The sequence below is a fragment of the Typopeltis vanoorti genome, chromosome 9 (genome assembly GCF_054136105.1).
Source record: "Typopeltis vanoorti isolate ZY-2024b chromosome 9, IOZ_Tvanoo_1.0, whole genome shotgun sequence".
Classification (NCBI taxonomy): domain Eukaryota; kingdom Metazoa; phylum Arthropoda; class Arachnida; order Uropygi; family Thelyphonidae; genus Typopeltis; species Typopeltis vanoorti.
This window is the reverse complement of record NC_143557.1, coordinates 4,813,295-4,835,913: the sequence shown is the minus strand read 5'-3', so window position 1 is coordinate 4,835,913 and position 22,619 is coordinate 4,813,295. Positions and strand designations below refer to the sequence as shown.

General features: G+C 37.7%; 1 long non-coding RNA gene across 1 annotated transcript in view; it reads right to left on the bottom strand.

Annotated features, from left to right (window-relative positions):
* Positions 1 to 22,060, bottom strand: part of LOC150102856 (uncharacterized) — a 75,574-nt gene extending 53,514 nt beyond the window's left edge. Inside the window, exons 1-2 of the long non-coding RNA XR_016548869.1 lie at positions 21,974 to 22,060; positions 1,382 to 1,504 (exon numbers count right to left, since the gene is read on the bottom strand). This is a non-coding gene — a long non-coding RNA (uncharacterized LOC150102856). The remainder of the gene's footprint in view (positions 1 to 1,381; positions 1,505 to 21,973) is intronic.
* Between the last annotated feature and the right edge of the window lie 559 nt (positions 22,061 to 22,619).

The window sequence follows — 22,619 nt, the reverse complement described above, 5'->3', positions numbered from 1 at the left end:
AATCAAATGAAATTTCATGACTGCGGGAACTTTTTTCATAGTCATTTCTCATGACTATGAAAAAAGCGATTGAAGGAAGTTTTTGTGAGTGAAAGAGAAATTATTTGTTACGTAGACTGTCCTCTTCTGCATGCATTCTCAGGGAGATTTTGGTGCCCCAACCCAAATCTGGCAAAAATATTCTTAAAGTCGGGCGGGTTTGGGATTTCTAAAGTGTAAGGAGTTGAGCAGGAAAGAAGAGTTTTGAATGAAAAAGAATATCAGGTGCTTGGGGGATCACGGATGTGATGTAAGTTAGACGTGAAAGTAGGCACAAGATGGGCCGATATTGGTTGGCGATTGGAATAGCAAATGGAGACTCCTGTTCATTGCTTAATTGGTCCCCAAAAGCAACCTTATATATCTCTTTTAAACGCCAGAGTTATTATTCTTTTCACAAATGAACTTACAATTCGTGTTAAAGACTGTCACATTTATGAAAATAACTCTGGTGTTTAATTGGTGTGTTATGAAATAATTCGGTTACGGACGCACGCGATTGTGAATCAACAGATTCTTTAAAGTAAACTAGAAAGCTAAATGATAAATACTGCTCTTGTTGGTTATTGACTTTTCGAGGGAAAACAAATGGCCACACTGTTAATCTTCGATTTCAGGTAGTTGACAAATGGTCACTACACGCGCTGTGCACAGGTTTAAAGTGTCGCGGTCAAGAATCTTGATCGTGGACAATAGCTTCACCGGATTTAAAGTAAAATCTCACCAGATTGCTTGAGAAGTCTTTTCGTTTCGGCTTAAATTTTCTAAATGAAGGAGCAAACAGTGCCTACTATGTTTGGAGTCGGCAGCCAAAATTTTCCGAGACTGCGGATGTGGTGTCGGTTATTTTCATTGTCCCATGTTAGACGGCCGGCCTTCTTCTTCACTGCAGTCCTAAAATGTACTGAAAAGGCCAACGTGTTGTCTCTAGCATTTATCCTAACATTTATTCCACGAACAGCAGTGATAAAATTAAGTTTACAGGTAGAACTGTCGTTGAAAAATAATAACATAGTATAAAATAGTATAGTTATAATGCGATTATTTTTCAAAATAAATAACAAAAATCGACCACGAAGAAAGAAAATCTTCTGATGTAACAGATTATAGCCATTTCTGTGATCATTTAAAATAATAACGCAGTGGCGATATTCGGGAGATCTCTGATAAACCCGTGTGCATGAAGAAGTTTGAACAGAGCCTACAAAATAGGTCGTATGATGTAACTGGCGAGAATGCATCAAGAGCAGTAAAACTAAAAATCGTGGTGTGATGTCTTACACTCATAGTTTTCTTAACGATATGGTTTACGGCCAATGGCATTACACGACACGAAACTCACCGGTATACATCCTGTTTCTAACTGGACTGTTCAAGGGCACGCAGCCAAGGTAAAATAATTGCATCTTTTCCTTCATCGTCTCTGAGAAATCGAAAACACTGCTTTCTTGTTACTGGATTTCACCTGCATTAAACAAGGAAAATAGTAGGAATGTAGAAGTTGTTTAACAAAATCATGAAACAGGATTAAGAACTTTTATCAATAACTCAATTGCATTAGAACCTCCAGGAAAAAAAACGCTTTTCTCACACGCAAAATTGATAAGATCGTAAAACAGAGTGATACTTGCGAGGAATACGAACGTTTCGGCCATTACAGCGATGGTGTGTGAATACAACATATAGCATAGCACTGCAGTCGTGCATTTTCTTGCTTCCCAGACCTAGCTTGGTTCAGTTTACTCCGACATAAAAGTGCTCAAAGGACGGAGATTCAGAATGTTATGCTCTAGAGATTTAAACGGGATCGTTGCTATAACTACATTGAGTAAAAACTGTTTCCGGAAGGGAGAAAACTCTACCACTTTTGTATATGACAGACTAACATCAACAATTGAAAATCCATTTTATATAAAGTGTTCCTTACATTTTTTTTTTTTTTCAACCAAAAACGCCATTTTCCCGACTGTGTGCTACTAAGGTATAAGATAAAGAATGAAAATGTATACAACTTCTGAAATAGTCGGTGTCAATTGAAAAAGTGGACAACCTCTGATATAACGTCATGTGGAGGTTAAATGTAAGGAGAACGTTACAGAAGATCCTCATTATGATTGGGAAGTTTAGTTCATTTTTTTTTTGTCTTATTTTATTTACCTTGGCGGTGGGGGCTAACTCAGTTCATAACAGCTCACTTAAAAAATCGTTCTTTAGTTTGGATTACCCGTTTATTTCTCACGCATAAACATGAATGAAAAAATCCCTTGAAATACAACTAACTAAACAAACCGTGGTGTTCTTGCATACGACAATAGTTACGCTAACGTAAGAAATTAGAGACAATGCAATAAAAACCAATAAATACATTTCGTATAATTGACTAATGCGAAAAACAAATTGTGAGCTGGGTGTCTTCGCGTTACCCAGAAACAAGGAAGGGACAAATTATTACTATTAAGGATTGTTGATAAAAAAAAAAATTTTTTTTAAATTACTGTTCGTAATCCCTTTAGCAAAGAGTTAAATGTAAACGATTTTGTTTACACAGAAAAGAGATTTGGAAGTTCGTTCGTATGTAGCGCTTTACTGATATCTAAATGAATGCATTTAAGAAGAGACGATACTTCGGCAACTTCCTGGATCAACTTTGAATAGGGAGGGTTATAAATACGAACTAGGTTGGCCTTTCTCCATTGAACATCCAATACACACCAATGTGTTGGAGGTAGAAACTATAAAACTTGAAACTCGACAGAATTAATCCAATGAGCAGGAGAATGGGTGTACTATCATCAGGAAAACTGGCGATTTGAAGTGAGTGAGAGAAGATCATTTGCCTATATGATCTTATACACCCTCTGTCCAAAAAGAAACCGAACTTTTAGAAAATAGAAAAAACTAGTGGTGCCACCTGTTGTATCTTTTTGTTGTCGAAAGCGGCAACCTTCATTAATGTTGTGTCAACTGTTTATGACATTTGTTTCATTAGAAGCCGAGTTATAGTGCCAAAAGGGACAGTGTGTTTTGACAAACGGTCGGAAAATGAGTTTCAAACAGAGCTGCGATTGACTGTTGTGTTAAACTTGGTAAAAGTTTTACCGAAACGCATCGAATGCTTCAAAAAGCATACGGTGATGAATGCTTATCCCGTGTTAAGTTTACGAGTGGTTTAAGCGATTTCAAAGTGGTCGTGAGACGCTTGAGGACGACGAAAAGCTGGGCCTTCCAAAAACTGGACTGAGCGAAGTTAACATCCAAAAAGTTCGTGATTTCATCAAAAAAAAACCCGAAATCAATTGTGAGATTGATTGAAGATGAATTGGGGATTCCAAAATTAACTGTGTACAACATTTTGACCGAGAGTTTGGGCCTTCGTAAATTGAATTCGCGATTTGTTCCCCACAAGTTGACTGACGACAAAAAAATGTATCAAATTGAACACTACAAGGACCTCATTAAAACCGCTCGTAAGGACCCAAACTTCCTTGAAATGATCGTTACTGGTGACCAAACGTAGTGTCTTGAGTATGAGCCCAAAACAGAGTGCTGAGTGGAGACCACCAGAAGTGGGGCATCCGAAAAAAAGTCGCTTGGAAAAGTAAAGACAATGCTGATTTGCTTCTACGATTCCAAGGGCATTATCCACAAAGCATTCGTTCCGCCTATCCAAACGGTCAATGGTGAGTTTTATCTCGAAGTTTCGAAGCGATTGATAGCGAGAATTCGTCGCGTACGGCATGAATATCGTGACGACCGCCCGTTCGTCAAAATATACTGTCACTCTTGGCACTATAACTCGGCTTCTAATGAAACAAATGTCATAAACAGTTGAAACAAAACTAATCAAGGTTGCCGCTTTCAACAACAAAAAGATACAACAGGTGGCTCCACTAGTTTCTTCTATTTTCGAAAACTTCGGTTTCTTTTTGGACAGAGGGTGTAGAGATGACGGAGCCCTACAGTTGCAAATGCAAACCCCTAACGCACTCTGCCACTGATCTGAAAATCTGAAGAGAAAGGAAACACCATTAAATTGTAAAGATTTCAACGAAGACCATAAGGATGGCAGCCGGCAGCTTTCTGAGTAGGCTCTATGCTAGGCCTGATCACATGCAATGGAAGCATTAAGAGTAAATGCACTAGATACATGGACGTGACGTGATAAATCTGAGGTATGCTTCTCTGGTACGTTTCCATCCCTCCCCCTCTCCCAGATATTGGTAAAGTAAGGGTTACGATCTACTTAATCATTGCCGACCAATCATACTCGTTTTATACAAATATTTACCCTGCATGCGATGGATACGTTCAGCAGGTTAATACTCCATGTCACGAGTCATCCATGGATGGCATAGAACACACTGCAGTGATTTTCACTGCAGTGTGAGATTCACCGGATGTAAATCTCATACAACTTCTGATGGAATCCCAGGAATTCGTGTTCCTGGGAAGCGTTAACGGAATCTCTTAATCAATGCTTGGCGCATGGGCAGGTTGTTCTTGAAAGCATGTATAATAAATGGTTTCGTTAGTTTGTCATCTATCAAAATGTAAACCGCTGGACTTACGAACACCAAATTATGCATAACCTGCCTGTATGATAAGGAGAAGCTGTACTATTTTAGCAGTAGTGTTAATCTTCCTCAAAAGGTAAACGTTTGTCCTCTCAACATCTCATACTATGCAAATCTTGGCTTATATCTCGAGAACGGTTGGACAGCTCGCCGTCGAATACCGTATTATGGCAACCATGTCTGACTACTGAAAGCCCATCTCATAGAAGGGTGGGTTCTCACTCCTGTTGGTTTATGTAGTTTTTGGACCTACTATCAGGAAATATTTTGCAAATCTATATCTCTTCATAGATAAACCGAAAGTAAAGTTTGGATGCCAAATTTTAATTTGGGTCCCCACCTCTAGTTTTCTACAATTCTTCGATTATAACCAGTATACTTTGCAAAGCAACTATTTCACTAGTAAACTAGTGAACTGTCTCGAAACAAACTATCGATTATTCTTACATTCATCAAACGGTGTGAACAAAAATGAAATAAATGCTTTCGTATTAAATACATTATGATGATGTTAAACAACATAGAGTGGTAAGTCTCTTCGGAAAGATCATTAAAAGAATGGAAGAGCAAACTGGGATTAAAATTCAGTTTGGAAAAATGTAAACATGTAGAAAGTTTTTTACCTTGGTATGTACTATGTTAAAGATACGAAGCAATTTTGTAAGCAGGGTTTTAATCCTTCTTCCCAAGTAAGCAAACAGACAAGTAAGTCAAGTTTGCGCCTGAACGTAGTTCAAGTCTGAGGCAACTCGTGGTAAAGGTGGAGTAAGCCTCCGATCACTTTCCTTAGTATTTTCACCTAATGCAAAGCACATCCCCCTGCAGAGATGTATGATGCTATGCATTAAAGGCAAGGGTCAAGACCAGTCGAAAGGTCGAAACCCAGACCGGTTTCGACCTTTATTGAGGTCTCGTCAGTGGGAGCCAGACCCAAAAAAGCTTCAGACTTTAACTACTTTCAGGCGCAAACTTGACTTACTTGTCTGTTTGCTTACTTGGGAAAAAAAGGATTAAAACCAAGTTTTATTTTAAAATTGCCTGGTATCTTTAACAAAATGTAAAAATATATTCGATGAGGTAATAAAATAATAATAATTAGCTGGATGTGCACTGAACGGAAAGGATGTGAAAAAAAGTACTGAATACAAGGATTTGGTTATTATGGCGAATAAGGAATTCGAATTCCGAAATCATCATATTGGTAAGAGAGCTAGTAAAATACAGCAGCTTTATCTCATTTAAAGAAACTCACATGCAGGAGAACGGAAGCTAAGATAACGCTGCGCAAGTCTAATCAAGGTCAGTCTTAGAAAAAACGGTATTCAATTTGGTCTCCCAGATTCCTAATGGATGTTAAAAGAATGAAGAAAGGTTTAAATGTATTGCGGGATTATATCATAAAAAGTTAGGAGACTCGGTTAGTAAAGTGCCATCTGTTGAACATAACAAAAGAAAAAGAAGGGGGGGGGGCTTAATTAAAATTTCCAATTAACTACATAATGTTGACATCAAGTCTTTATCGCACAAAGTAGGAATTTTTTTTGTCTTCCTCTAAATGTTTTGAATATAAGCAATGTAAAAAGCTATAAGAATAAAACAAATAAATATTATGACTGTAAAAAATAAAATAAGTAAAAACAAAAGATTAAAAATAAGACGTCAAAAAAAAAAGGAAAAAGAAAAAGTGTGTTCGTGCTTAACTGATAGAGAACTGGTTAAAGTAATTAGATTAACATTATAGTGCTTAAGGGTCAAAGCTGTATAACTGAGAGGAGACCTCCACATAGCCTTTAAAGGAATGCGGAGAACCGACCAGGGCTTCTGACCTAATGTCCAATCCTCACCTTCTCGTGGTGCACCCTGTTGGGTATCTACTTTGATACTGAACGAACGAGGATGGGCTGGCAATTTGGGATTTAGCCGACCAAATTGTATTCTTATTGGTTAAACCAAAATAAAAAATGATGGTACAACATGACAAAATTTCATGCCGGCTGGGGCGTCGCCCGGTTAAACAAGGCCCCCGTTGTTTTCGCCAGGGAACCAGGGCGAACAGCGAAAAGTCAGCTACTGGAACAAATCTGAAAACAAACCCCAACTCAACAACACCAGAGTTAAAGATCGGTACTATCAACGTAAGAAGCCTGAATGGCAAAGAAATGGAGCTAGCTGAGGAATTAGATAAGTACCAGATCGACATAATAGGGGTGACTGAAACAAAAAAGACCAAAACTGGTGAGATCTTTCTGAGCAATAAATACAAAATGTTATATTCAGGCAATAACAATCAAGGAAAAGAAGGAGTAGCCATAGTATTCAACACAAAATACGAGGCTAATCTTCTTGAATGGCAGTCAGTCTCAAGTAGAGTAATGTGGGCAAATATGAGAATGGGGAACTGGACAATGAGACTTATTTGTGCCTATGGTCCCACAGAAGGTTCTACTAAGGTAGAAGTGGAGGAATTTTTTGAGGCTTTAGAAAAAGCAACTGACACAATGAAAAAGGAAAAGTTGGTCCTTGTTGGGGATCTAAATAGTAGAGTAGGAAATGATTGTGAGACATACAAAAATATTTTGGGAAAATTTGGAGAAAAGAGCAAAGCTAATAATAATGGCAAATATCTGTTGGATTTCTGCTCAGGACATGGACTGGTTATTACTAACACCATGTTCCAACATAAAAATGTGCACAAATTCACATGGAGAGAAGAGGCTAGGAATAAGAAAAGTCTCATTGACTATGTTATTGTTGATAGTGATGTTTTCTCCCTGGTGCAGGACACCAGAGTGTACGGAGGATTTGAAATTGGAAGTGATCACTATTTAGTCTTGAGCAGGATAAAATTGAATTTCATATTGAAAAGAATAACATGTAAGAAAGTTTTAAAGCGAATAAAAGTTGAGCAGCTCTCAGATGTAAACTGTAGACTAAAATACAGAAATATTATTGAAAAGAAAATGAAAGAGTTTGAGAACAGGAATCAAACCTTTAAGATTCAGTGGCAAGCCCTGAAGAAAACATTGATTGATTCAGCAAGAGTGGCATGTGGTGAGGTTGTCTGTAACGACAGAAAAATCAGAACTCCATGGTGGACATAGGAAGTTAAAGAGGCAGTGAAAGAAAAGAAGAAAGCATATCAAAAGTTCCTGGCAAATAAGTCAGCTTGTGCTCTTGGAGAATACAGAGACAAATGTAAGAAAGTTAAACAATGTCTAAAACTAGCTAAACAAAAGTCAGGGGAAGACTTCGGTAAGAACACAGAAAATAAATATCAAGAAGGTAGCAAGATATTCTGGAGGTTGATGAAGAAGCTCAGAAATGGAGGAGAATGCTGTAAAAGGAATTATAAATGATAAAGGTGACATGAAAACAGGAGAAAAAGATAGCCTTGAAGTATGGAGTAATTACTTTGAAAAACTGCTAAATGAAACAAGCAGTGATGACAGCACAGTGATAAAAAACACTGACCAGGCATGCAGTCAGGAATACATATCCATACTTGAAGTACAAAAAGCCATCAAAGGCTTGAAATGTGGAAAGGCAGCAGGAGTAGATGATATTCGACCAGAAATGCTGAAGTATGGTGGTATAAGAGTCTTACAGTGGCTGCACTGCATAGTTCAGAAAGCCTGGACAGAGGGACGAATTCTCGATGATTGGAGTAGAGCTCTCATAGTACCCATATATAAAAAGGGAAATAAAAATGAATGTGAGAATTACAGAGGTATTTCCCTACTGAGTGTTCCTGGCAAGATCTATGCAAGTATACTTGAGAAACGGTTGAGAAGAATTGTGGAAGAAAAACTTGGTGAAGAACAAGCTGGATTCAGGCCAAATAGAGGCTGTCAGGATCAGATCTTCACTTTACGACAAATACTCGAGAAAGCATGGGAATATAACAAAGATCTGTATTTAAGTTTTGTCGATTTGGAAAAGGCATATGACAAGGTGCCAAGAGAGAAGCTATTCAATACGCTGCAGTTATATGGTGTCAATGGGGCATTATATCAAGCAATACTTAGTCTTTATTTGAGTTGTGAATCAGCAGTTAGAATTGAAGGAAGTACAGGAAGATGGTTTAATGTTAAATCTGGTGTGAGACAAGGATGTACATTATCCCCTCTGTTATTCATTATCTATATGGATCACATTATGAAGGAATGTGGTATTAAACATGATATCAAAATTGGAGATGTTAATGTCAGCTCTTTGCTTTATGCGGATGATGTTATACTTCTAAATAAATCCGCTACAAGTCTACAAGATTCTCTGACTAAATTGAATAGCTGTTGTAATAGATATGGTATGAAGGTCAGCAATAAAAAGACAAAGACAATGAAAATAGGCAGAATCACTGAAAATGTCAACTGTGTTGTGAATGGAGAACCTGTGGAACAAGTAAAACATTTCAGCTACTTAGGCACAATTTTTACTGAAGATGGTAAACTAAATATAGAAATAGACAACAGAATCAGCAAAGGTGGTATTGTGGGAAGTCAATTGAATAAATTCATATGGAATAAGAAAGAAATTAGTCGGAACTCTAAATTAGCTGTATACAAGACTGTGTTCAAACCAATTTTAACTTATGGATCTGAGAGCTGGGTCAGAAGTAAAACACTTGACCAAAGACTAGAGACTGCAGATATGAGAGTCCTGAGAAAGATTAGAGGCGTGAACAGATGGCATCAATGGCAATATCATATTAAAAATGAGGATATTAGGAAAGAACTTGACATTGTCAGCATCCAGGAATGCGTTAGCAGAGCTAATCTCAGATGGTATGGTCACTTAAATAGAATGGGAGAGGAAAGATTAGCAAAACAAGTGTTCTCTGCCAGGTTGGCAGGAAAACGACCCAGAGGAAGACCAAGATATAGGTGGATTGATACGGTACAAAGTGCCTTAGACGATAGAAATATAAGATCTGATAATGTTGGAGTCTTGACAAGTAACAGACTGATTTGGAGGAAAATTGTAGATAAGAAGTTAGTAATGATGTAATTTTTTCATGTAGTACTATCATATCCTGTACACCCCTTGAGGGTACATGGCAGGAATTTGATGATGATGATGATGATGATGATTAACATTATAATCGGGGGGGGGGGGAGGGGGCCACGGACAATTCATCACATGAAAATTCATCGTGGAAAAAATTCGCTGACTGACTGATTTTCCCTTTCAGTCGTTTCCGACCGTAGGTGACTTCGTAGGTAATCCATGTGTGAGATTTTTACAGAGTAGTTCACCATTGCTTTCCCCAAACCCCCACTTTTATCCGGGCTCGGGAGCGGCATATGGCTGGGACGTATTCATGACGGTAATCCACGTGTATTCACGAGGATTACAGTCATGTTCGCCTGTTCAGTGGAACGAAAAACCTTTGTTTCCGGGTGAAAAAAAAACCCTACCCCGTATGAGACCGGCTAACTCACCTTTAGTCGAAAGAGACCGGATAAGTTCCTCACTTCACTGACGGGAATCGACCCCGAGGTCTTTCTGACCAAAGGGCTTCGTCTGTACTGACTGAGCTGCGGAGGCTCAAAAATTCGCTAGAAAATTTTAATGATATTGCACTGATACGAATATATAAAAAGCAAATGCAGCACAAGATAAATTTCACAAAATATTAGTTTGTTTATGTACTATTTATTTAGATTTTCGTGATATTTTTATTCTTATACAGTGAAAGTGATATTTTATTGATCGGCGAGTTCCCTAATTTCTGTTTCGTCTTAAAAAGTTAAACATTTACAGAGCTAGTTTAAGATCACAGGTGCACTTTTAAGTAATAATATTAAAGAAAATGACAATAAAATTACGTAAATGCTATCATAATGATGTAAACAGCATAAGCTAAATTGCCATCTGCGGCTGCAATAATAGTCTTTACCGTTTCCTTTTATCTTTTTTTTTTTTTAAATATAATTACTCAAAATTGCATCTGTGATCTTAAACTAGCTCTGCAAACGATACCAGAGCTAGTTTAACATATATATCTTTCCTATGCAGGAAAAGCGCAGTGATTTTCAAAATGCACGTGTATTCAATAACTGAAACACGTCACCTTCTGAATGAGTTCAGAAAAAAATCTATCACAGCTAGATGGATGTCTAAATGCGCAGAACAGAAAAATAGCGAACGGTTAGAAGAATAGACATTCTCAAATATTGTGCCCTTTCTCACTAACTATTATTAAATATTTTATTCTCCCTAATAACTGTTCTAACTATTAACAGAATAGTTAATAGGAATGTATAAATAGTTAATTATAAATATTTGGGGATAATAGTATTATAACTATTATCCCTAAATATTTTTAAATATGGCGCTTTCTCCCTAACCCTTATCCCAGTTTCCATCTACAGAGCTTGTGGTAAGAAAGAATATTAATAACTTTAAACGGAATAAAAAATTTCACATCGCTAAGTATAATCGAAATAATAAATAAAAGTTTTTTTTTCTTTCTTGTTTTTTTCATAAATGGGAATGACATGAAACAGGATTTAAAATTTTCTCGCGATTAATTTTCCACGCGATCATGGGGAAACCGATTTTGCCGGCCCGGTTGGCGAGTGGTTAACGTACCTGCTCTAAAACCAACAGGTTTGCATTGGTTGGTGGGAGATTACTGCTTTACATATTTTGGTCTGTATTGAAAGGTTTCTGGACTATGTAAATACAATAATAATAACGATAAGAATCATGGTACTGATGTAGGTTTATCATACCGGAGACAATTTTAACGTCTCTCACCCACGAAAGGGTGGGTGAGAGACGTTAAATTGTCTCCGGTATGATAAGTTGAGGCATTATTGTTAGACAATGGTGTCAAAAACCTGAAGATGAACACTACTACCGAAGATTACAAAGGCAAATTCAGACCAATCAGCTTGTGGCAATTTGCAAAACTGACGATTTCGAGTAGAAAGCGGGTACACATTCAACTTTTATAATCGCGCAAAGGAGTCACGCGGTAACACTCAACAGGGCAAAAGGCTGCGCTAAGCGAATTGTGCTTAAAGGAAGCTGATTTCGTGAAGGAAAAAGGTTGCTAACTTGGATGTCCTGCAATGCCTCAAAGACATCATCTAAATAATGTCACGCAGGTAAAAATTATTGGAAAGCTCGAAGAAGGCCGCGGAATTACTGATATTGCCAGAGAGTTTCGAATCTCACATAGCGTTGTATCCGGGCTTTGGGCAGCATTTCAGAACCAATGGAATGTGTTACAGACGTTTGCTAAGAGGTCGCTCTACCACAGAGCATGAAGACCGATTTTTAGCTATAACGGCAAAACGTAATCGACGCACCACGGCAGGTCAGCTTACAAGTCGGCTGCATTCAAGCACTGCTACACGACAAACCGTCTCGCCAGTGGCAAGACGTCTGCGTCAAGTGGTCCTATACGTCCGAAAGTCTGAAGTCTGCGTCCCTTTATCCACAGCTCATCGTAGAGCGCGTTTTCAGTGGTGTTGTATCCATAAAATTGGAGAAGGCACCAATGTACTCTTTACAGATGAGAGCCGTCTTAGACTTTCTTCCGATTCTAAACCATTTGATCTAGCGTGAAAGTGGTACTGCTTACCATCGCGCGAATGTTCTTGAAAGGGATAGATACGGCGGTGCTGGGGTCATGGTGTGGGGAGGCATTATGCTTAATGGACGCACCGAGCTACAAGTGCTGGAAAAGGGACTGTGACTGGTGAACGATATTGCGACGAAGTTCTTCAACGTCATGTTCGATTGTTCCGTGGTGCTGTAGCCGAAGAATCCGTATTTATGGATGACAATGCCACACCGCATCGTACACGAGCAATGGAGATACTTCTAGAAACCGAGGATATTAATCGAATCGAGTGGCCAGCACGCCCTCCAGATCACGACCCCATAGAACACGTTTGGGACGCAATAGGGAAGCACGTCGCTGCTCGAAATTCCCCTTCAGAAAACAAGCAAGACCTTATCCTTGCTCTGAAGGAAAGGTGAGCCGGTTTGCCTTAAGAATTAACTCCTGAATCAATCACTTGGTGATTGATTCAGGATGTGAGAGCTGCATCGCAGTTCGGGGTGGACATATTCCATACTGAAATGTCTCTTCCCATAGTTTCCCGTAAGCACTGTACGTTAATTCCTTAACTAAGAAATTTGTAACTTTTGTCAAAAACGTATTGCAATTTAATTTGTACGAAATTTATAACACATTTTTGTGTAATATAATTTATTAGTATGCTGGCAATAAATTTATGTCCACATTTAGCTGTAATCCTGGAAAAAAAATTTCATATACAGTAAAATGTAGTTCGCCCTTAGCTTTTGGACATCAGTGTAGTTTGCGGTGTTGTGAACGTTAGTCGGGTGAAAGTCATTTACTAATTAACCACTAAGGAAGGATAAGCATATTATTAGATAATTTTTGAATGATGGTTGGTTGTTTTGAATTTACGGGAGAAGTAATCGAAGACTATGAGGCCGATGTATTATGTCTGTTAATTCTATTCTTATGGCCGTACTGTATTTTCGTGGGACGAAACCCCCGAGTTTCAGGATGTAAATCCCTTCCATCTCTGTATGAGACTAGCTAACTCAACTTCGGTTGAAAAGTCGCTATGAATTTGCACGAAGGTTGATATGTGTAGTTCATGCGAAAATTCAAGGAAAATAGTGATTTGAATGATAATATTGTTTTTATGTTAGTACAATAAAAAGAAATAAATAAAAGAGAATGCGAGGAAGCTCAAGCTACCCCTATAATACTAAGAATTACGAAGACGATTACGTGTTTTCCTTCCCGGAGTGGTGTTCACCACTCTGTGACCCAACTTACTGATTGGCGGTCGGTCTTTCTCCTGGTTTTCCTCTGAAAATATAAATACAGTCTAGAACACTCCTCGAAGCACCCCGCCTTGTAGAACTTAAGTAGAAATAATCATAATTAGGTGCTCGAACACGGCAAAAAGGGAAAGCCATTCCAGCGGTGGTTGTCATAGATTGGATGGTGAAATTTTGTCGATTATCATAAATCACTTTATGGTAATTTTATACAACAGCAATCGGAAGAAAGACGAGCCACGCGCTCTTCAGTCGTAAAAATATAGGTTCAAATTTCGTCATGGCGAGGAATATATTTATATGAACTTTTCTTTCAACTGAAGGTCAATCAGACAGTCTTATAAGGGGGTAGAAGAGTTGTCATATCCCACAAAGCAGGCAAACAGGCTAGAGCACGCACACACATCCCGATTAACGAGCAAAAGTGCAGTGTAATGTGTGGATGGCGATGGTGTAACGTACGAGTAGAGCAGGGTTTCTCAAACTTTTTCTACGACGGAACACTTCACAAATCCTGAAATGTTCACGGAACACTTGGTTATTTTGTAATGTATTAATTAATAATTAATACATTACATATATTATCAATTAATACAATACATTAATTATCAATTAATTAATACTTGATAATTATTAATGATTGATAATTAATTAAACATTAATTAAACCATTAAATTAATTTGTGCTGATTTTCATTGACATATCCCATTCTGATCACCAAAAATTTATAATATTATGATAAGTACTTACGAGTGAATGCAGACTTTTTCTCCTGTGTGCTGGTTTCGTAGGGTAGGTAAATAGAAATAAAATAAATGAGTAAATCTAAGCGTTAAGAAAAAACAATAATTTATTGTCAAATATTAATTAGTAAAAACAAAACACATAAAAATAGTAAAACGTATATTGCAAATTAAGTTTTCTTAATGACTCCGATGTTTTTGGGTCTTTGAATTACAAATTCTTTTGATATCAGGCACAATATTAGAAAGCTGAATTCTCATATTTGGTGTAGCGTCGAGTCTGTTCTGGGCTTTGATTTGGTTGCAGCATAATATGAAAATCCTGCCTCGCATAAATATGTCGTTGTAAAAGGAAGTAAAACAAGAATAGCTAGTTTTGACATGCTGGGGTACTCTTCTGTTAAATTTGTCCAGAAATCATTTATTGGCAGTTCCTTGTATTTTTGTTTTAAATCAGAGTCACTAATTAAGTCAATTAGATTCTCATAGTCACTTGCGCTGAAGCCTACTGGCTTAGCTGTCACTGTAAATGGATTCAGAACCCAGGAATTGTCCTCACTAGATTTTGGAAAATATTGCAAAAGGGTTGATTGCAAGTCATGCAAGTGTTCTAAAATTACGTTAGATACTTCTTCATTTACTTTTGAATTTATTTCAGTCAAAAATTCATGCAAGGTGGGAAAACAATCAAAATTATTCTGTTCAACTGTAGAAATCCAGAATTGCAACTTTCTATCAAAAGATGCAATTTTATCTCTTGTATTAAAAATTGTAATATTCTTTCCTTGTAATGATAAGTTAATTTCATTGCGCTTTGTAAAAATATCTGCCAGATGCGCAAGACTCATCAACCATGAAGAATTTCTTAATAATTCAATAAAATTTTGTCCTAAATTATGTGACATCAAGAAGACCATTAACTCACTATGAAGTTCAAAAAGCCTCAATGCTTTTCCTCAATACTTTTATTACATACTGAAGTGAGATGTAATAAAAGTGCGTTATGTGCACTACCCATTTCATTGCACAACATTTTAAATAATCTGGATTGAAGTGGTCGAGATTTTACATAGTCGATCATTTTTACGGCTTCATCCAAAATAGTTTTTAAATATGTATGAATTCTTTTTGTTACTAGTGCTTGTGTATGCAAAACACAATGACTTTTGGTGGCTCTTGTAGCTACTTGCAGGATACGTGTTACAACTCCCTTCATCTTTCCTACCATTACTTGAGCACCATCTGTACAAATATCAATACACTTTTCCCAACCGATTTGCTGTTTTGTAATATAATTATTAATACAGTTGAATATATCTTCTCCGGTCGTTTTTTCTTGTAGATATTCGCACATGAGTAAATCTTCTTCAATACTTTTATCAAATATGTAACGAACAAACACTAGTAATACAGCGAGTCCTGCGACATCTGTGGATTCATCCATTTGCAATGAATATTCACCGCAAAGTCTAAGTCGATGAATTAGCTCTTTTTCTATGTCAGCAGAAAGATCTTTGATGCGGCGTGAAACAGTATCATTTGATAATTGTACTGCATCTATTTTTTTTAGCAACCTGCTCGTTTAACATGCATGATACGATGTCTTTCACACAAGGCTTAATGAGCGTCTCACCAATTGTATGAGCTTCACCATGAAGTGCAATGCGGTAACTCACGCGAAAAGACGCCTCTGTTGCATTTTCAGTTGTAGCAATTGTAGCCATTTGAAGTTTAGATTTTTCAAGCGAGTCACGTCGTCTCTTAAAAAAATGTATATCTTTTCCTTTGTAATCAGCGTGTTTCGTTTCGAAGTGCGTAAAGTTTAGCTGGAGCCAAAGAACTGTTTACTAGTATTTTATTACATAAAACACACATTGCATCAGGAGCATGTGTATTGCCAATACACGTAAATCCATAATTTAAATAACTTTCATGGTACTTCCGTTTTGGTCTGTTCTTAGATGACTCTTGTTCTTTAATATTAGCTTTTGAAGAAACCGCAGTTTGTAATTCCATATCTTCTCCAATCATACGAGTAGATGTGTCAGCAGAAGTACTTGCTCCTCCTTGTGTCAAAGTTCCTGTCTTTAAACAAGGATCCATGGGTATTTTTTCAATAATATTCAAATTCCGATATTTGTCAGAGTTATAATAAAAACAAATAGAATTAGTTATAAAAGGTAACTTTAGTATGAAAAACAATAAGATTATAAATAAGAAATGTCGAATAATATAAAAGTAAATGAATAATGCAAAATAGTAAAAAAAGACTGCAACACTCAAAAGTAAACTTGTAAGAAAAGTACTAAACCGTATCAAATAATGTAAAAGCAATTGTAATAAGAATGATTTGATAAAATGTTCAGTAATAAAAGTTTAAAGAGTAAGAAGAATTCTTTTTTAAGAGCCGCCTCGCCTACTCCCTATATACGGGAATAAAAAGGCGTTAGCTGATTTCGTTTTTTGCGAGGGCCCGGTCCAAACAAATTTACTCGTAAACACTTTCCAAAAGTTTTTGAAGTTCATACTTTAACATAAGTATTAATATTTAATTATGGCATAATCATAAAGAGTATTAGTACACTTGTGTATAGGGTGTGGCATGTTGACAAATATAAATTGCATTTAAATCAGTTATCAATCACTGGACTAATGAAATCTTGTGGCATGTCGTAGTTTCTTCGGGCAAACATCATTAAATTAATTTGTGCTGATTTTCATTGACATTTCCCATTCTGATCACGAAATATATTTATAATATTATTATAAGTACTTACGAGTGAATGCAGGCTTTTTCTCCTGTGTGCCGGAAGTTTTCCCCTCCTTTTGTACATCCTGGAGATCTTCGTAGGCTTGAGGTGGATGACTCACTATCTGCTCCGTCATAAACACCTTTAATAAGAGATTTCTCAATACCAAAATTAAACAAAGTGCCTTGTCTCTTATTCATATCAGATTTTAACTCTGTATTCCTATTACTTTTAAAAAAATCACGGCACTCCGGTTTCAGAACAAGCACTTACACACTGCAATACGAACTTGCGAAGAAAGTATTCAGTAGTAATAGATTTGAGAACCAGATACAGACTACCTTGATCTTCAATTTCAGTGGAAAAATTTTCTTTATACTTCCTTGCTGATTGGTCACTAACATTTGCAACACAGATGTTATTTCTTTCAGTTTTCAAAGAGGATACGCGCCCATTGTTGTAATTTGAAACGTAAATACTTCCACGTTTCAAAAATACACAGCTTGGTCACTAACATTTGCAATGCACATGTTATTTCGTTCAGTTTTGAGAACATGGCGCCCATGGTCGTAATCGGCTTGCAGGCAATATTTATGATCGGTCATAAACGGCGGTATTCTCTTTCCCGATTGTTGAAAGATTTCAATGTGTGAAAATTAACGATAATTCATGAATATTTCCATGTTTAAAAATATGCTGCCTGGTCACTGACATTTGCTATACAGATGTCATTTCCTTCAGTTTTGAGAACGGAGGATATGACACCAATTGTTGTAATGGGCTTGCAGGCACTTTTTATGACTTGTCATAAACAGCGGCATTCCCTTTCCCAAATGTTGGAAGGTTCGATGTGTGAAAATTAACGATACACAGATGTTATTAGGTGTTGTGGATCTGAGCTTTTCGACATATTCACGAATATTATTCTCCTGAGAACATTTTTACTATAAAATATTTATTCATGAAAAATGCTTAGAAAACTAAAATGACAAATTTCAGAACTTCTCGCGGAACACAGTTTGAGAAACCAGGGGTAGAGGATGGATCGTGGTCTCCTTTGATGAACCCTACGACTCAATGGAGGTGTCACGTGATAATTCCTCTCGGTAATATAACTTGGGCAGGAAAGAGGTTCTTTTGCTATTTTATGCATTTTTCATCCTTTCTGCTTTAGCCTCAGTCCAGGGCACGTGGTTTCATGTCCGTATAGCACAGTAATAGCGAGTACTTCAGCATTTGTTGTAATAGGTTTCACGGTATGATAAGAACACAGATGGTTAAGAAAATAACTATTTATTAACTTAGAAGCTAATATTTCGCTGGTATTATATCCAGCATCTTCAGAGCACACAACAAGAAGTTTGTTACAAAAGCAAGACAATCACAATCTGGTGTAACAGTGGGGCTAGTATAAGTGATTGCAGCGTGCAACACAAGACTAAAGTCCTAATATGGCGCCATCTAGATTAAAAAAAAAAAAAAAAATTCAAGTTTTGAAATAGTAGTCCAAATGCTGCAATCACTTATACTGTCCCCACTGTTACACCGGATTGTGGTTGTCTTGCATTTGTAACAAACTTCGTGTTGTGTGCTCTGAAGATGCTGGATATAATACCAGCGAAATATTAGCTTCTAAGTTAATAAATAGTTATTTTCTTAACCATCTGTGTTCTTATCATACCGTGAAACCTATTACAACATGTCTGACGAACACATAAGCCTATCCACGCGTATACTTCAGCATTTGGTTTCGTTGAGCAAGCAAATCTCTATTGTTGGATTAAACTGCGGATGGCTCATTGTGGGAAGTATATTCCGCTTCTTGTTGGATCTCTGAGGGTTCTATTCCTTCCGAGCTCATTCAAGGTTCTGCAGTCTCCGGCGACTAAATTATGGCTGTCCCCTGTTATAGGTTTGCTGTTTCGGGAATTGCGACTTTCGACAATTCGTATACAGCAGCGCATCACTTCAGCACCTTCCCACTTTTCTGTGCTGCCAACAAAACCACCTTCTTTTCACAGTTGTGTAAAATGCGTGATGTTTCGCACATGGCTTAATTCAACATTTGTCTGCTATGAAATATTCTGCTGGTTAACCGAAATTACTCTTTCTTCATACGAACACAAAGAATTATTTCACTACAGATGCCAATATTTTCCACCGTGCTGCTGTTATATCCCCTCTTCTTCTGCCCCCCCCCCCGTTATTATCTTGCTCTTTCATTGATTTTGTAATCGGTAGAGATTTTGAGATAGCAAAACGAAAGAATAACTTTAAGATATTAAATAAAACAAACCAAAAATTATTCAGAGAAACAGAAATCGCTATTAATGTCTATAACTTATACACATGGATTTTTCTGGCAAGCTCAGGCCGCATGGGATTATCTTACCGACGATTACTGCAATACACAAACAAGCAATAACAGCTAATGATGCGAATAAATAAATTCTCAGGTAGAGTAAACAAAAACGTTTATATGGATTCTGGTTTAGAAAGGACAGACGAAGAAAAGATTTCGATGCCTCTTGATGATAATCGAGCGCCATAACAATAGTTTAAAAGGAAAGTCATCGGTTCTCATTATCATACAGAACAAGAGAAATCTTTTCTTCGCCTGTGTGGTTTACAAAGGACACTTTGTAAACCACAATCCTAACTTACGGAGGACAGTAGTAGGACGTTTTTTTATGTGAATCCTGCCTACAAACCAGTAGTACATCAATACTGTAGCTGCTGTAAGGAATAAATAATCCGGTAACCCTGCTGAACATGCAAGTTTTCAGTCCTTTTTTTTTCAAACTTTCATGAAGCAAAGTGGGAGGGGGGGGGATCCTCGCACCGAGCGATGACATTCAGCTTTCACCTAAAGACACACACGGAAACAAGCATGCAGGATAAAAGTGAAAGAATCTGTTAAATGCTTTTCTTGCATGCACTAAAAAGTTACGAGAAATCTCACTAACACTACTTTTGTCCCACAAAGCACTAAAAACCTTTAAGTGCTGTCGGTGTGAAGGAGTTAGACCGATCAGCTTTTTATTTATTTTATAACGACTGCAGACTTTCTGGACGGTGTTGGAAAGCAACAATGACTTCGAAGTGGACGATTCTGACTGCCGCTCGTGATGGACATAGGTTTTGAGTTAAGTGGCGAACTAACCAGACGCAAGCTCAGGTCAACAATGGCCGCAGAAGAATGCGAGATTCGAATGTGAAGATTAAATCCAAAAAATTGCATTTACTGTCTTAAGATTAATTCAAATGAAAGTAGGTTGCTAGCACGCATTTGAACCAGCCAGAAAATGTTCGACTCTGTGGCCGGAATAAATGCCGCAATATTTTAACCGAGAGCGATGGATGGTTGTCGGAAATTCTATACTACCATATGTGGGCTAGAGACAGAAGAGAAGGAACGTGTTCTTCTGAAACAGCAGGTGGTCGGCCCATGAGAGAGCCCATCGATTCAACGAACTGCTCCAAACAGCACCAAAAATCGCTCAGAGGCATCTTTGGCTTTACCATCCTTAATGCGATAATATTCTGAGCCCGGAAAGATTTGGGATTTGTGTGGATGCGATTCTGTACATCACGATCCTATTCCCGAAAGATAAAGCACGTCCACGCCGTGTTGGGCGTCAGGAAACAGTCCGGAAAATGCTCCAAAGACCAATAAGCTGGTTGCTGCTCTCTTACACTGGGCAAAATCACTCGCGCTGATTCAGGCGAGTGGGACTTGAGCCTCCAAGCTGTAGAGAAGACGAGACGCCATCTTCTTTCGCCAGTCAGGTCGGCTATGCGGTTACATAATGGTTGTTTGAAAGTGCGAGGGAAATAACAATGCTCGAGTTTATCTCATGATGCCGGAAACATTCGTTTCTCATACAAAATGACCAACTTATAAAACAGTGAACAAATTTATAACCGTCTGCAATTGTTATTTCCGAACAAATGTCACCATTATTACAAAGATTTCGAAAAGTTTCCTTTTTTTTTTTGGAAAATAAATTAAGTATCTCAATTCATCATAAAATGAGAATTTCGAGAGGAGGGAAGGAGAAGCAAAGAAAAGTTTATATTTGGAATATATTTAAAGTTTTTTAAATAGTTTTTTAAATTTAAACTGTACACACACACACACACACACACACATATATATATATATATATATACAGTTTATACACATGTGTTTCCCAAAATATTTGGAAAGCTTGTGCAATCATGAATGAATTAACGAGAATTTCATGTCAAATTTAATAAAATTCGGTGGTTGAAGATGAGAAGCTCCCATGGGCGTCGCAGGAAATTTTGCACGGGGGGGGACTTGGAGACAAATAATTACATCAATAAATTTTATTTAATTATTTAATTTTTTTTTTTTTTCGCAAGTAGATCTCGGGATGGGGGAGCAAGTGCCCTGCACTGCAGACACCCATTGAAGCTCCTTAAGGTTTTCGATTTTGCGACATTGCCAAGTTTATGTTAGATTTCTATATCGCCAGTGCATTATTTGATAATTCGAAGCGTTTCTCCGAAATGGCAAGAAGGAACCAAAATCGAACTTCTGATCCAAATCGGAAAGCAAGCAGTTCAAGAATTGCAATTCACGATAGACGTCACGGCATGAGGCGTTACGCTACTATCACTCGCTTCGTTGGGAAAAAGCGCCCTGAAATCGGCGATAAGAAAACGAATTCGCTCGCTCCATGTTGAGCAATCCATCAAGTTGCTGGTTGCAGAGAGCACTTTCGAGATCATTTGCACAACTGGACTGTTATCAAATGATCGATTGAGTGAAAAACAAAAATTCGGCAGAATGTACGAAGATTCGAGAATATTTTCTGATTGCATTTTCATTTGAAACGTTGGCGTGCAGTATTAAAGGTCAGGTTGGTTTCGAATGATAACCCCAAATATCTGTCCTTGGTAAGTACGCTCGCTATATTGTCAAACATATACTTCTTTTACGTCATCATCATACATATAAGGCCGTCCTCCGATGCTTACTGCATAAGAAATCTGTACATACCTTTACACGATGAGGTTCTTCACACAACTCGTGTTATTATCCAATCAGGATTTTGTATTAATTCACTACGAGAGAAGAAACGCGGTTTATAGTATTTGACATTCGTATATCTTCAATGCACACCGACCGAAGCAGCAGTCAATGAACAGAGCGCTGGCCAATCGGAAGTCACTTGCTGTCGTCATCTGTGAAAGGCGGGGCGATGCCGTATTAGGAAAACAGGTACTCAGAAGCGGAGCTCAACGAAGGAGTGGTGTTCCTCTTTGCTCGATTGCTCTTTCCTGGCAATTTCACCAGAAACGACGACGTGCCACACATTAGCTGTAAATGAAATGAGCTCCCAGAAATTCCAGGAAAGCGAGGCCACCTCGAACAACCGCTGTTTCTGGGTAAAGATCCCTTACGTGAATCGTGGAAGTGCTGCGAAAGCAGAGGTAGAGGTAGGATAAGAACGGAGTGGGAGCTTTGTTCACTTTTAGTATCTTCTACTAGCTGTGTACGTGCAGGGAACAGATCTGTCAAAACTCACTCACGATGGTGATCTCTTACAACCGATTACTTTGGAGTAAATAGTTCGGTGTTCAGTTGTTGGCTTGGATTATTCACATTATTCTCGAGGATCTACTGAATGGGTAAGTGTCGAACT